We start from the raw sequence: 13,195 nt of genomic DNA, 5'->3' as shown, positions 1-13,195 counted from the left end.
TTCGTGTAATCATTTAGTAAACAAGAATGTAAATTAATTTCATGAGCTTTAGTGAAAAGTTGCCTGTACTTTTCTTGGATATCCATGAAGATGTCTTAATTTCAATCATATCGAGTAATATTCATGACTTCTGACTAATTGCTATTATTAAATACTTGACATTTTTAATGAACGACAATCTTTTTATCATTTTAAAAGACTAGCACAGCTGTTTAAAATTTAGAATGGTCCTCTGTCTTACTTTAAGAACAAGACTGTTTCCCTGAACACTTACCTATGGTGACATAGAAGAATGTTTTACTTTAATGACAAACAACATCTCCATTTAGATTTTCATTGCACATTTTACATTTCAGGGTTCTTAGTCTTCAATGGAAAAGTAGATATAAATGATTCCCACCTGATATGAGGACTTCTCTTATCTTTGAGGCAGCAATAATCAAAACCATGAGTTCACACTAGAAACTGTCATAGCATATAATAAATTGAGAGTCAAATTATATTAAATTTCATTTTCATATAATAATATAATAAGAAAAATGATACTAATTATATTGCCAAACATCTCTCACCTTAATCCTGTGATCCATATTAACAAAATTTTCTCTAAGTGTTTTAACTTTGGATTAATCTCTATAATATCCTGATTTAAAGTAATACCAGAAAACGGTTACTTTTTAATTAATTTTTTTATTGACGGATAACTGGTTTACAGAATTTTGTTCTGTCAGACTTCAGCATGAGTTAGCCATAGGTATACATACACCCGCTCCCTTTTGAAACTCCCTCCCATCTCCATCCCCATGCCACCCCTCTAGGTTGATACAGAGTCCCTGCTTGAGTTTCCTGAGCCATACAGCAAATTCCTGTTGGCTATGTATTTTAAATACGGTAATGTAAGTTTCCACATTACTCTTTCCATACACCTCACCCTCTCCTCCCCTCTCCCCATGTCCGTAAGTCTATTCCTTATGTCTGTTTCTCCATTGCTGCCCTTTAAATAGATTCTTCAGTACCATTTTGATTCCATATATATACGTGTTAGAATACAATATTTATCTTTCTCTTTCTGACTTACTTCACACTGTATAATAAGTTCTAGGTTCATCCACCTCATTATAAATGACTCAAAGGCATTCTTTTTTAATGCTGAGAAATATACCATTGTGTATATGTACCACAACTTCTTTATCCATTCATCTGTCAATGGACATCTAAGTTACTTCCATGTTCTAGCTATTGTAAATTGTGCTGCAGTGAACAATGGGATACATGTGTATTTTTCAATTTTGGTTTCCTCAGGGTATATGCCTAGGAGTGGGATTGCTGGGTGATTTTATGGTGGTTTTATTCCTAGTTTTTTAAAGAATGTCCATACCATCTTCCACAGTGGCTGTATCAATTTACATTTCCACCAATAGTGCAAGAGTTTTCTCCACACCCTCTCCAGCATTTATTGTTTTTTAGACTTTTTGATGATGGCCATTCTGACTGGTGTGAGGCGATATCTCATTGTAGTTTTGATTTGCATTTCTCTGACTATGCCAAAGCCTTTGACTGTGTGGATCACAATAAACTGTGGAAAATTCTGAAAGAGATGGGAATACCAGACCACCTGACCTGCCTCTTGAGATACCTGTATGCAGGTCAGGAAGCAATGGTTAGAACTGTACATGGAACAACAGACTGGTTCCAAATAGGAAAAGGAGTACGTCAAGGCTGTATATTGTCACCTTGCTTATTTAACTTATATGCAGAGTACATCATGAGGAATGCTGGGCTGGAAGAAGCACAATCTGGAATCAAGATTGCTGGGAGAAATATCAATAACCTCAGATATGCAGATGACACCACCCTTATGGCAGAAAGTGAAGAGGAACTCAAAAGCCTCTTGATGAAAGTGAAAGAGGAGAGTGAAAGGGTTGGCTTGAAGCTCAACATTCAGAAAACTAAGATCATGGCATCTGGTCCCATCACTTCATGGGAAATAGATGGAGAAACAGTGGAAACAGTGTCAGACTTTATTTTGGGGGGCTCCAAAATCACTGCGGATGCTGATTGCAGCCATGAAATTAAAAGACGCTTACTCCTTGGAAGGAAAGTTATGACCAACCTAGATAGTAGAGATATTACCTTGCCAACCAATTGAGGTAGGATTGTATTGCTATAAACTTCCCTCTTAGAACTGCTTTTGCTGCATCCCATAGGTTTTGAGTTGTCATGTTCTCATTGTCGTTTGTTTCTAGAAATTTTTTGATTTCCTTTTTGATTTCTTCAGTAACATGTTGGTTATTTAGAAACGTATTGTTTAATCTCCATGTGTTTGTGTTTCTTACAGTTTTTTTCTTGTAATTGATATCTATCCTCATAGTGTTATAGTCAGAGAAGATGCTTGATAGAATTTCAATTTTCTTAAATTTACTGAGGTTTGACTTGTGACCCGAGATGTGGTCTATCCTGGAGAATATTCTATGTGCACTTGCGAAGGTGTATTCTTCTGCATTTGGAGGGAATGTCCTGAAGATATCAATGAGATTCATCTCATATAATGTATCATTTAAGACTTGTGTTTCCTTATTAATTTTCTGTTTTGATGATCTGTCCATTGGTGTGAGTGGGGTGTTAAAGTCTCCTACTATTATTGTGTTTTACTGTCAGTTTCTCCTTTTATGTCTGTTAGTGTTTGTCTCATCTATTGAGGTGCTCCTATGTTGGGTGCATAGATATTTATAATTGTTGTCTTCCTCTTGGACTGATCCCTTGATCATTACGTAGTGTCCTTCCTTATCTTTTATAATATTCCTTATTTTAAGGTCTATTTTGTCTGATATGAGGATTCCTACTCCAGCTTTCTTTAGCTTCCTATTAGCATGGAATATATTTTTCCATCCTCTCACTTTCATTCTAAATGTGTCTTCAGGTCTGAAGTGGGTTTCTTGTAGACAGCATATATATGTGTCTTATTTTTTAATCCATTCAGCCAGTCTGTGTCTTTTGGTTGGAGCATTTAATCCATTTACATTTAAAGTAATTATTGATATATATGTTCATATATTGATATATATGTTCCTATTTATTTCTTATATAGTCAAGAAATACAAGAGAAGAAAAAAGATCTACAAAATCAACCCCAAACAATTAAGAAAATGGCAATAGGAACATATATATCAACACCAGAAAAGGGTTATTGACTGAATGCTATCTACTATGATTTTTCTGATATTTATTTAGACCTTTTTTATTAAATTAAATACTTTCCTATATTTTTTAGATCATTAATTGTTCTTCCCAGTATGAACTACCTAGCATTTCCTGATGTGTATGTTTACGACAAAACTCTTTCGTCACTCATTACATTTGTAGGGTCTCTCCCTAGCATATACTGATGCTGAGTGAGGTGATGGCTCACTTCAAGGCTTTGTCACTTTATTATTATTATTTATTTACATTTATTTGCATTTTTATTTATTTACATATTTATTTACATTTCCCTTATTATTATTATTTATTTACATTTGTATGAATCCACTTATGTTGAGTAAAGTTTGAGTGGCCATTAAAGGCCTTCCCCATTCTGTACATTTGTAAGGCTTCTCTCCAGTGTGAATTCACTGATGAACAAGACATGAATGCCTGTTAAAGGCTTTGCCACATTTTGTACATTTGTAAGTTTTCTCTCTAGTATGAATTATCTGATGTTTAGTAATATTTGAGTAACAGTTGAAGGCTTTGTCATATTCTTTACATTTGTAAGGCTTCACTCCAGTATGAATTCACTGTTGCTGAACAAGAGAGGAACGCCAGTTAAAGGCTTTGCCACATTCTGTATATTTGTAAGGTTTCCCTTCAGTATGAATTTTCCAATGTCTCTTTAGACTTGATTATTTTATTACTTTCCCACATGTATTACACTTGTAATGTTCTTTCCTAGTATGACTTTCCTGATGCTAAGTTTTGAAGACAGGTTGAGAACTCCACCACATTCATTAAATGTGCAATTCTTCTCTCCAATGTGCATGCTCTCCTATGTAATAAGATTTGAATTTTGATAAAGTATATTATTACATTAATTTCTTTTACCGTGGTTCTCTGAACATTTTCTCCGATACTTCATGAGACCAGAGTCTTGGTCAAAGTGAGTCCCAGATTCAAGGCATGGGTAGATTCTGGCTCCATCATAAATACTGTTGTAATGATTGAAGATGGAGCTGCTGCTTAAGGCCTCACTCATTGGATTACACATGGAAGGCTGTTCCACGTTATAATACCCATTGAATGATGGTGGCTGGATAAAGACTCTCCCATTATTATCAACATTATAGATATTGGAATAGGGAGAAAATGTTTGTTGGTGGGGAAATAATGAGCCCTCACTAAAGGATCTCTCAAAGTGATCACTGTGAGACTTTCTCCTTTCATTTTCAAATCTCTGGCTTCCAGACATGTATGACTGACTGTTTAATTCAAACTTATATCCACACTGGTTTGAGTAATTATTTGTAGCATAGGTTAGATGATTTTCCATGTTTTCCAAAATTCATTCAGAGAATATACAAATATATTTTTAATCATGTGGGTCTTACAAAATCTATTTTTCTGCCCAAATTACTGACTTCCAATGAAATTTTTCCCAATTTGATGCATATCCTCAATTTCTTTTGGAAATCATGTTTTCACTATGAGTGACTGTCCCAATTGGTTACATCCAAAATAACATCCTTTGGGCCCTTCACAGGCCCCCTTACATCCTAGTCTTTCATTAAGTGTAAATTTCCAAGCCAAGAGCTCTCAGAATTTCCCAGCACATTACACATGAATTTTCTATGCATGGCTTCTTGGGAACAAACATTGGATGTCATGAGAAGATATTGCTGAAAGATAACAAATAACCAAAATCCCATTTAGTACTTTGAGTGAATATGCTTTACAATTGTATGCAATACTGACAAACCCTTAGCCAGGTTAAGAATAAATGAGATGCAAATAAAATGAGAAATAAAAGGAGAGGCATAATAATTGATACCATAGAGCTAAAAGTAATTATATCATACTACTCTGAACAATGCTACAATAAAAAATTGAAGACATCACAAAAAAAAAAAAAAAGATTGAATTTCTGGAAACAGAACCCCTTAGGTATAAGCATGAATGAATTAAAAATTACAAAATACCTACAACTATTAAGTAGACTAAAAGAGTAATTTTAAAAAAACCCTGGAGTAGATGAATTAACTGGATTATTCCAGCAACACTAAGAAAAATTAGCATCAATTCTTGTAAAGGATCAATGTGTATACATGGCTACTTTCAAAATGGATAACCAACAAGGACCTACTGCATAGCACAGGGACTCTGCTCAACACTGTGTGACAGCTTGGGTGGGATGGAAGTTTGGGGGAGAATTCATACCTACATATGTTGGCTGAGCCCCTTTGTTGTTCAGCTTAAACCATCTCATTTTTGTTAGTTGGCTACATTCCAATATAAAATAAAAAGTTAAAGAGAAGTTTTAAAAAATGAATTCTATGAGTTAATAGAGATATTAAATGGTTTAACAATTGGGGCAAATACACTTAAAATGTCTAATGTTCATTAGTACTATTTTTCTCAATTCCATACATATGCATTAATGTATGATATTTGTTTTTCTTTTTCTGACTTACTTTCCTCCGTGACAATCTCAAGGAGTGGAATGAGCGTGGGAGGGAGGCTCAAGTGGGAGTGAAGATATATATATATATATATATACATATATAACTATGATTTGTGTTGATGTATGGCAGAGATCATCACAACATTGTAAAGCAATGTCCCCCAATCTAAAAAAAAAAAGGGAAATGGAATTTTTAAAAATGTCTACTGTTCATTCATATGAAGTAAAACAAAATTGGGAGGTAGAAGTTGAGGATAACACTTTATGACTTTAGGGAGGTACTTTACATTCTGATGAAATGACTGAGTCTGAACTTTGGAGACTCATGTTTGAAATTTCGATCAGAAATTAGAATGCAGGAAGCATATATCTGTTTCCAGTATTTCTGGAATTTTGTCAACTAATCTCAATAACTCCAGGACCCTCCTCAGACCTGTCCGACGTGAGGCAGACACAGAACTTTAAAAAGATTTAACACAGAGTTTGTCAGAACTGTTAACAGCATTTCCTAGGTCCCCCAAAGCAGTGGAAGAGCAACCAGATTATGCAGGTCCTCATAGGCCAGGAGAAAGGTTTTGGCTTTCAGTGAATGTGAGGGGAAGCCACTGGAGCTGAAGAAGAACACATGGAGGTTTAAGAGCCCAAGAATTAGGCCGGAGAACTCCCTCTATGACAACAACAGAAACAAACTCAGGTTTCTCAAAGATCATTCTAATGAAGCATATTTTTCCAAACCAAATTTTTAGCCTGGTTTCCTCTGTGATCTTTGGCCCTCTCACCTGTGTCATCTGCTTCATTCATTCACACCTAGCCCAGGGATTCTTCCTTTACTCTATAAAGAGGACCTGTTCACTAGAAAAATAAACATAATTATGAGTTTGGGATTAACATACACACTGTGCATGTGCGTGCAAGGTTGCTTCAGTCTTGTCCGACAATAGTCCACCAGGCTCCTCTGTCCATGGGATTCTCCAGGCAAGAATACTGGAGTGGGTTGCCATGCCCTCCCCCAGGGGATCGTCCCAATCCAGGGATTGAACCTGCCCCTCCTATGTCTACCTGCACTGGCAGGTATGTTTTTTTTACCGCTAGTGCCACCTGGGAAGCCAATATATACTGTAGTATATATAAAATAGATAATCAACAAATGCCAACTGTGTAGCACAGGGAACTATACTCAATATCTTGCAACAGTTTGGCCATGCCCTCCTCCAGGGGAATCTTCCCAACCCAGGAATCAAACCCACGTCTCCCACATTACAGGCAGATTCTTTACCATCTGAGCCACTAAGGAGACTACAAAGCCCTTTGGGATTGGTTCTTTACTCTAAGAAGTTAGCAGGTTGGAAGTGGGGCCATGAAATGACTCTTTAACAAGTTCCCTTTTAGTGCTGATGTTGCACCCTCAAGACCTGTTTCCTTTGCAAAACTTCCTGAACCGCCACTGCACTGTAGGTCCATTAGCAGTTCCTGGGCCAAATTGTTGATGTTGTCTGTTGTCTTCGCTGCTTTAAGACCCATTTTGAACTCCAATAAAAATGTTGCTCAAATTTGCTTTTTGTCTAACATCATTTCCATAGTCTAAAATAAACAGCAAGTGATGTCATTAGCAAAAAAACATTAAGTGTGAAATGCACATCAAAATGATGTATAACATAACCATGTTTCGGAATGTATTCCAATATCAAATCCCAAAGTTCAACAATGAAAAACTGCAATTACTTTGCATTTCATCTAGAGAAAGCCCCAATCAGCAATGAAGACCTAGCATAACCATAAATGAATAAATAAGTAAACTATTAAAAATGAGGATATTGTATATTCTCTATATGTGAGTTACAATTCTTCTCTAGAACAGTCCAGTCATGGACTTTTTTTTTTTTTTTTTTTTGGTTATCTTTATTACAAATTTAATCTCGCTGTTAGTGATGGGTCTGTTCAGATTTCCCTTTCTTCCTCAATCAGTCCTGGCAGGTTGTTCTCTTACTTTCTCTTTTTGAGAGTTTCAAAATTATATGTAGAAATAATTAGGTATCCTGAAAATTTCCTGAAATAATTGGTTAGCTCTCATAGATTCTTGGTGGAGTCTTCAGGGATTTCTCTATACAGCATTTTGTCATCTGCAAGTAGTAACAGTTTTACTTCTTCCCTTCTCGTTAGGATTCCATTTATTGTACTGGCTGATTGCCATGCTAGGTCTTTTAACACTGTTAATAGAAATGGTGAGGGTGGGCATCCTTAGTCTTGTTATTGATCTTAGGGAAAAGTCTCTCAGCAGGTCCTGGATCCATGTGAAGAAGGAATTTATAAGGTCTGGACTCCCATCTTAGGCCTGTTCATGCTGATCATGCTCGGCCACCTCTCCAGTGGACTCTGAACTCCGTGCTTAGTGCCTATAGAAAATACAACAGAAGGATAGGACCCCATCTAAACAGGGGAATCTTGAAGAGCACATCCAGGTTACTCATCACCTAAGAGAAAACATACTCTAATCACCCCTGCCTCCGGACAGGTCTTAAATTCTTTCCGAGTCTATCGGAATGTAATCACAGGCTTATTGATTATTAACTGTTTGAACGCCTAACACATGAATGATGGGGTTATTGTGATTGTATTTACCCTTCCTTTGTTTTATGTGAGTCTCAAGGAAATTGGGGTAGTGGGTTCGACATACACATTGGGTATAAAAGATTTTCACAAATGGTGGTTGGGGTCCTTGGCTAAGAGGAGACTCTGCCTTGGGCCCACCGGTGTAATAAACTGCACTCCACTATCTGCATTGTTCTTCTGAGTGTTTGTTTCCCAGAACGCGTGGCTACAATACATGGAAATGAGGACAGGGCGTTGGACTGGATGCTTATGAGGGCACAGGTATTAATAAAAATGCAAGAAATGAAGACATCAAAACACACCTCCCATTTAACTACTTTTGGGTTTGGGGAAATTTTGAACACCAGCTGTGGAGAAGTGCACGAAGGAGCCGAACTAAACTCTGATGTTTTCTCATCTGTTCAGTGAGGTGAGGTTCACGGGTGGGCTTAGACCTGAAAGCCTCAGGGGCGGTGGAGATTTGTGTAATGTCTGTTTGTAGGAAGTGAAAGAAAATTGGGAGGTAGAAAGTGGGGATTACATTTTATGATTTTAAGAAGGTGCTTTACGCTCTGATGAAATGTCCGAGTCTGAACTTTGGAGACTTATGTTTGAAGTTTCTACTGAAAATTAGAAAGCAGGAAGCATATATCCTTCCCCAGTATTTCTGGAATCTTGTCAACTAGTCCCAGGATCTCCTCTTTTCACACTTCTCTGACTTGAGGCAGACACAAAAATTTTTAAAGGGTTTAACACAGAATTTGTCAGAACTGTTAGCAGCTTTTCCCAGGTCCCCCAAAGCAATGGAAGAGCAGCCAGATTATGCAGGTCCTCAGAGACCAGGGGGAAGGTTTTGGCTCTCAGCGAGTGTGAGGGAAAGCCACTGGAGAACACATGGAGGATTTAGGAGCACGGAATGGGGTAAGTCATGTCCCTCTTTGACAGAAATAAACCCAGGCTTCTCAAAGATCCTTCTAGTGAAGCCAGGCTCCCCAAACCATCTGAATAAGTCTGGCTTCCTCTGTGATCGTTGGCCCTCTCACCTGTGTCATCCGCTTCATTCATTCACACCTAGCCCAGGGATTCTCCCTTTACTCCAAAATAGGGACCCGTTCATTAGAAAAATACACGTAACTAGGAGTTTGGGATTAACATATACACTCTGCTGCTGCTGCTAAGTCACTTCAGTCGTATCCGACTCTGTGTGACCCCATAGACGGAAGCCCACCAGGCTCCCCTGTCCCTGGGATTCTCCAGGCAAGGACACTGGAGTGGGTTGCCATTTCCTTCTCCAATGTGTGAAAGTGAAGTCGCTCAGTCATGTCTGACCCTTAGCGACCCCGTGGACTGTAGCCTACCAGGCTCCTCTATCCATGGGATTTTCTAGGCAATAGTACTGGAGTGGCTTGCCATTGCCTTCTCCAAACATATACACTCTAGCATATATAAAACAGATAACCAACAAGGATCTGCTGCCTAGCACAGGAAATTATACTCAATACCTATAACCTATAAGGGAAAAGAACCTGACTTGACTCATGGAAAGCTCTGCTTACAAAACTCAGCATCTCTACTAATCATAGTTGCCTGTTCATATTTCAAAGCCAACTAGGAGCAAAAAGAAACTAGAAGAAATGGAGTTTCCATATTAACTGGGATGGCTTATGCACATCCCTCACTAAATCTTTCCAAGATCTGTATTAAAGATAATGGGGAAAAACAGGAACTTCGTTAAGTGTGGGAATCTTGACAGAAAACACTTGAATAATGAAATTCAGGTGTAAGGGGATAAACTGGTTGTCAGGTGACTGGAACACTCAAAAGGACTCATTGTCACTGGTCAGGTATTTTTGACAAAAATAAGGAAATATCAGTCTACCTTTAAAAAATGTTTTATGCAAATTCCAATCCATAGATAACTTTTTTTCTGTATCCCTCATTGGAAGGACTGGTGCTAAAGCTGAAACTGCAATACTTTGACCACCTCATGCGATGAGTTGACTCACTGGAAAAGACTCTGATGCTGGGAAAGGTTGGGGGCGGGAGGAGAAGGGGACGACAGAGAATGAGATGGCTGGATGGCATCACTGACTCTGTGGACATGAGTTTGAGTGAACTCCGGGAATTGGTGATGGACAGGGAGGCCTGGCGTGCTGTGATTCATGGGGTCGTGGAGAGTCGGACACGACTGAGTGACTGAACTGAACTGAACTGAACTGAACCATGCATTTAAATAGTTAAGTCTTTCTGACCAGTGTATAGTCTCTAATTTTTTTCAGAACTTTCTAAGGAATCCTGGACCACTAAGGTCATCCTGTTTATATGTGCGTTGTCTTATTCCACATCTAAAGAGTTGGTGTTGCATCCAGATGTAAGGAAATGACTCCACTTTCCCCTTATTCACTAAGATATCAATATCCCACCCCATCCCAATGGGTATCTTAGATATTGATCCCTTCCCATGTTGATCTCTCACCAAGGCCGTATTTTCAATACCTGAAATTCACTCATTCATACTGAGAATTCATCATGCTTTATGGGAGCCTGGATGCAAACAGTGGAGATGTAAGAAGAAGTAGTCTTCATTATCATAAGTAAAAGTTTAAAAATACACTTTCAAAACAAGCTACCTAGGCAAGAACACCAAAAGTAGATACAGGTTTGCAGCTTCTCAAACCATGACATTTCAGGAGGAAAAGCAAACCCAGCCTCTCTCTAACCATGGGCAGGACATTTACCTGAGAAGCTGCGGTTTCCTCCTCTTCTTCCTCCTGCCCTGGATCATTTTCTCATCAAGGTCACGTGAAAGAATCACATTAGAATCGTGAGATTATGCCTTCAAAGGTGCCAGCATAGCTCCTCACCTGCTCCCAACATACCCCCAGGCAGAAGGACCTTAAAAAGCTGAAAAGGCCACACTCTTCTGTCCTTTGTCTCAGGAGAGATTTGGGAACAATCAGCTCCTACGTGGAGACCAATCTATGAGCTTTTCTTTGTTGTCAACACTTCTTCTCTCTTCATATAAATACCCCCACAAATTCTGCTAACACGGGGTGGGTGGGCTGCACTGACTTGCCCCTTCAAAGTCCATGGAGAGCAGAACTTGTTGCCTGTCCTGGGACTAAAGCATGGTCTGAACTCACAATCATACCCAGAAAACCATGTGCTTAACCCGGGCCCACCCTTACAATTCCCTAGAGCCACTTCCTACAAGCCACACTGATGTTCCCACAGGACCAATGTGATCCTGATGGGAAACCACTTGACTGAATTTTTTTTTTTTTCTGAACCTTGAAAATGAAGAAAATTTTTGGGATCATGGCCCCACTCTGAGAAGTCATGAATCTGGAGGTTTGAGGTGGAACCGGTGAAATGAGTCCTTAGCTAAAGTTTCCTGCTGGTGCTGATGCTGCTTTCCCAAGACCTGTTTTCAGTAGCCCTGAGCTAGAGATACCACACCCAGCATACCTGAGACCTCTAAGCAGTGTGAGCATTTGGGGTTGGAACTTCTAGAAGCACAAGGCCTGTCAGATTGATATCCCAAGGAGGTTTAAACATGGGAAGGTTGCTTAAATAGTTCAACAAATCTTTTTTTCCCCCTATATTTATTGGCTATGGTGGGTCTTTGTTGTTGTGTGTGGGCTGCTCATTGCAGTGGTTTTTTTTCTTGTGGAGCACAGGTTCCAAGGTCAGCAGTTGCAGCTCCTAGAGAGCACAGACTCAGTAGTTCTGGTGCACGGGCTTAGTTGCCCCAAGGCACATGGGATCTTCTCAGACCAGGGACTGAACCAGTGTCCCTTGCACTGCAAGATGTATTCTTAACCACTGGACCACCAGGGAAGCCACCAGTAAACCTTACTTGGTAAACAGGACTCTCAGCTTTTCTGTTTCCTACTGGCAGAAACGTGTTCAGTTTCTCATAGAGAAATTGAGGTTCAAGCCATCCAAATTGCCAACAAAGGCACTCAGGCTACATCCTATCCTATCACGCCCCCTACTGGCAGACGGTGGAGGAGCTCGTCTCACTAACACTTCCTGCACTTTTCCTGACAGGGATATTGTTCAGTCCCTCAGTTCTATCCGACCCTTTGCCACCCCATGAAAGACCCTATGCAGAACGCCAGGCTTCCCTGTACTTAACCATCTTCCAGAGTTTGCTCAAACTCATGTCCACTGAGTCGGTGAGGCCATCCAACCATCTCATCCTCTATGTCCCCTTCTCCTCCTGCCTTCAATCCTTCCCAGCATCAGGGTCTTTTCCAATGAATCGGCTCTTCCTATCAGGTGGCCAAAGGATCGGAGCTTCAGCTTCAGTCCTTCCAATGAATATTCATTGATTTCCTTTACGATTGACTGGGTTGATCTCCATGCTGTTCAAGGGACTCCCAAGAGTCTTCTCCAGCATCACAATTTGAAAGCACCAATTCTTTAGCACTCAGCCTTTTTTATGGTCAAAACAAAGTTAGGGAAGTAGTCAATACATCATAGAACACATAAATTCCCGCTATAAGTTCTGAAGCAGCCAAGAAAAATAATAGGATGTTGAAATCATCCAAAAGGTTCTGTTTTGTTATGGTAGTGTCCTTCCCTGGTGTGCATGCAGGCTAAGTCGTTTCAGTCTTGTACGACTCTTTGCAACGCCATGAACTGTAGCCCGCCAGGTTCCTCTGTCCATGGAATTCTCTAAGCAAGAATACTGGAGTGGGTTGCCAGTCCCTTCTCCAGGGGATCTTTCCCACCTAGAGATGGAACCAACGTCTCTTCAAGTATCCTATTTTGGCAAGCGGGTTCTTTACCACCAGGGCCACCTGGCGTAAACCCTTTCCAAAAACAGTAAGTTGAATACATACACACACACACACACACACATATATATATATATAGTCACTAGGGATTAACATCTTAAAATATCAGATGCTCTAGCAATATTACAATTGACAAGTGTTCGAAAGG

The 13,195-nt window shown here is 39.3% G+C and overlaps 1 pseudogene; it reads right to left on the bottom strand.

Annotated features, from left to right (window-relative positions):
* Positions 1–3,301: 3,301 nt before the first annotated feature.
* LOC148774274 (uncharacterized) lies at positions 3,302–4,989 on the bottom strand (annotated as a pseudogene).
* Positions 4,990–13,195: the final 8,206 nt, after the last annotated feature.

Source organism: Moschus berezovskii, chromosome 22 (genome assembly GCF_049115385.1).
Source record: "Moschus berezovskii isolate FMDL1 chromosome 22, NW_MosBer_1.0, whole genome shotgun sequence".
Classification (NCBI taxonomy): Eukaryota; Metazoa; Chordata; class Mammalia; order Artiodactyla; family Moschidae; genus Moschus; species Moschus berezovskii.
This window is presented reverse-complemented; position numbering and strand designations above follow the sequence as displayed.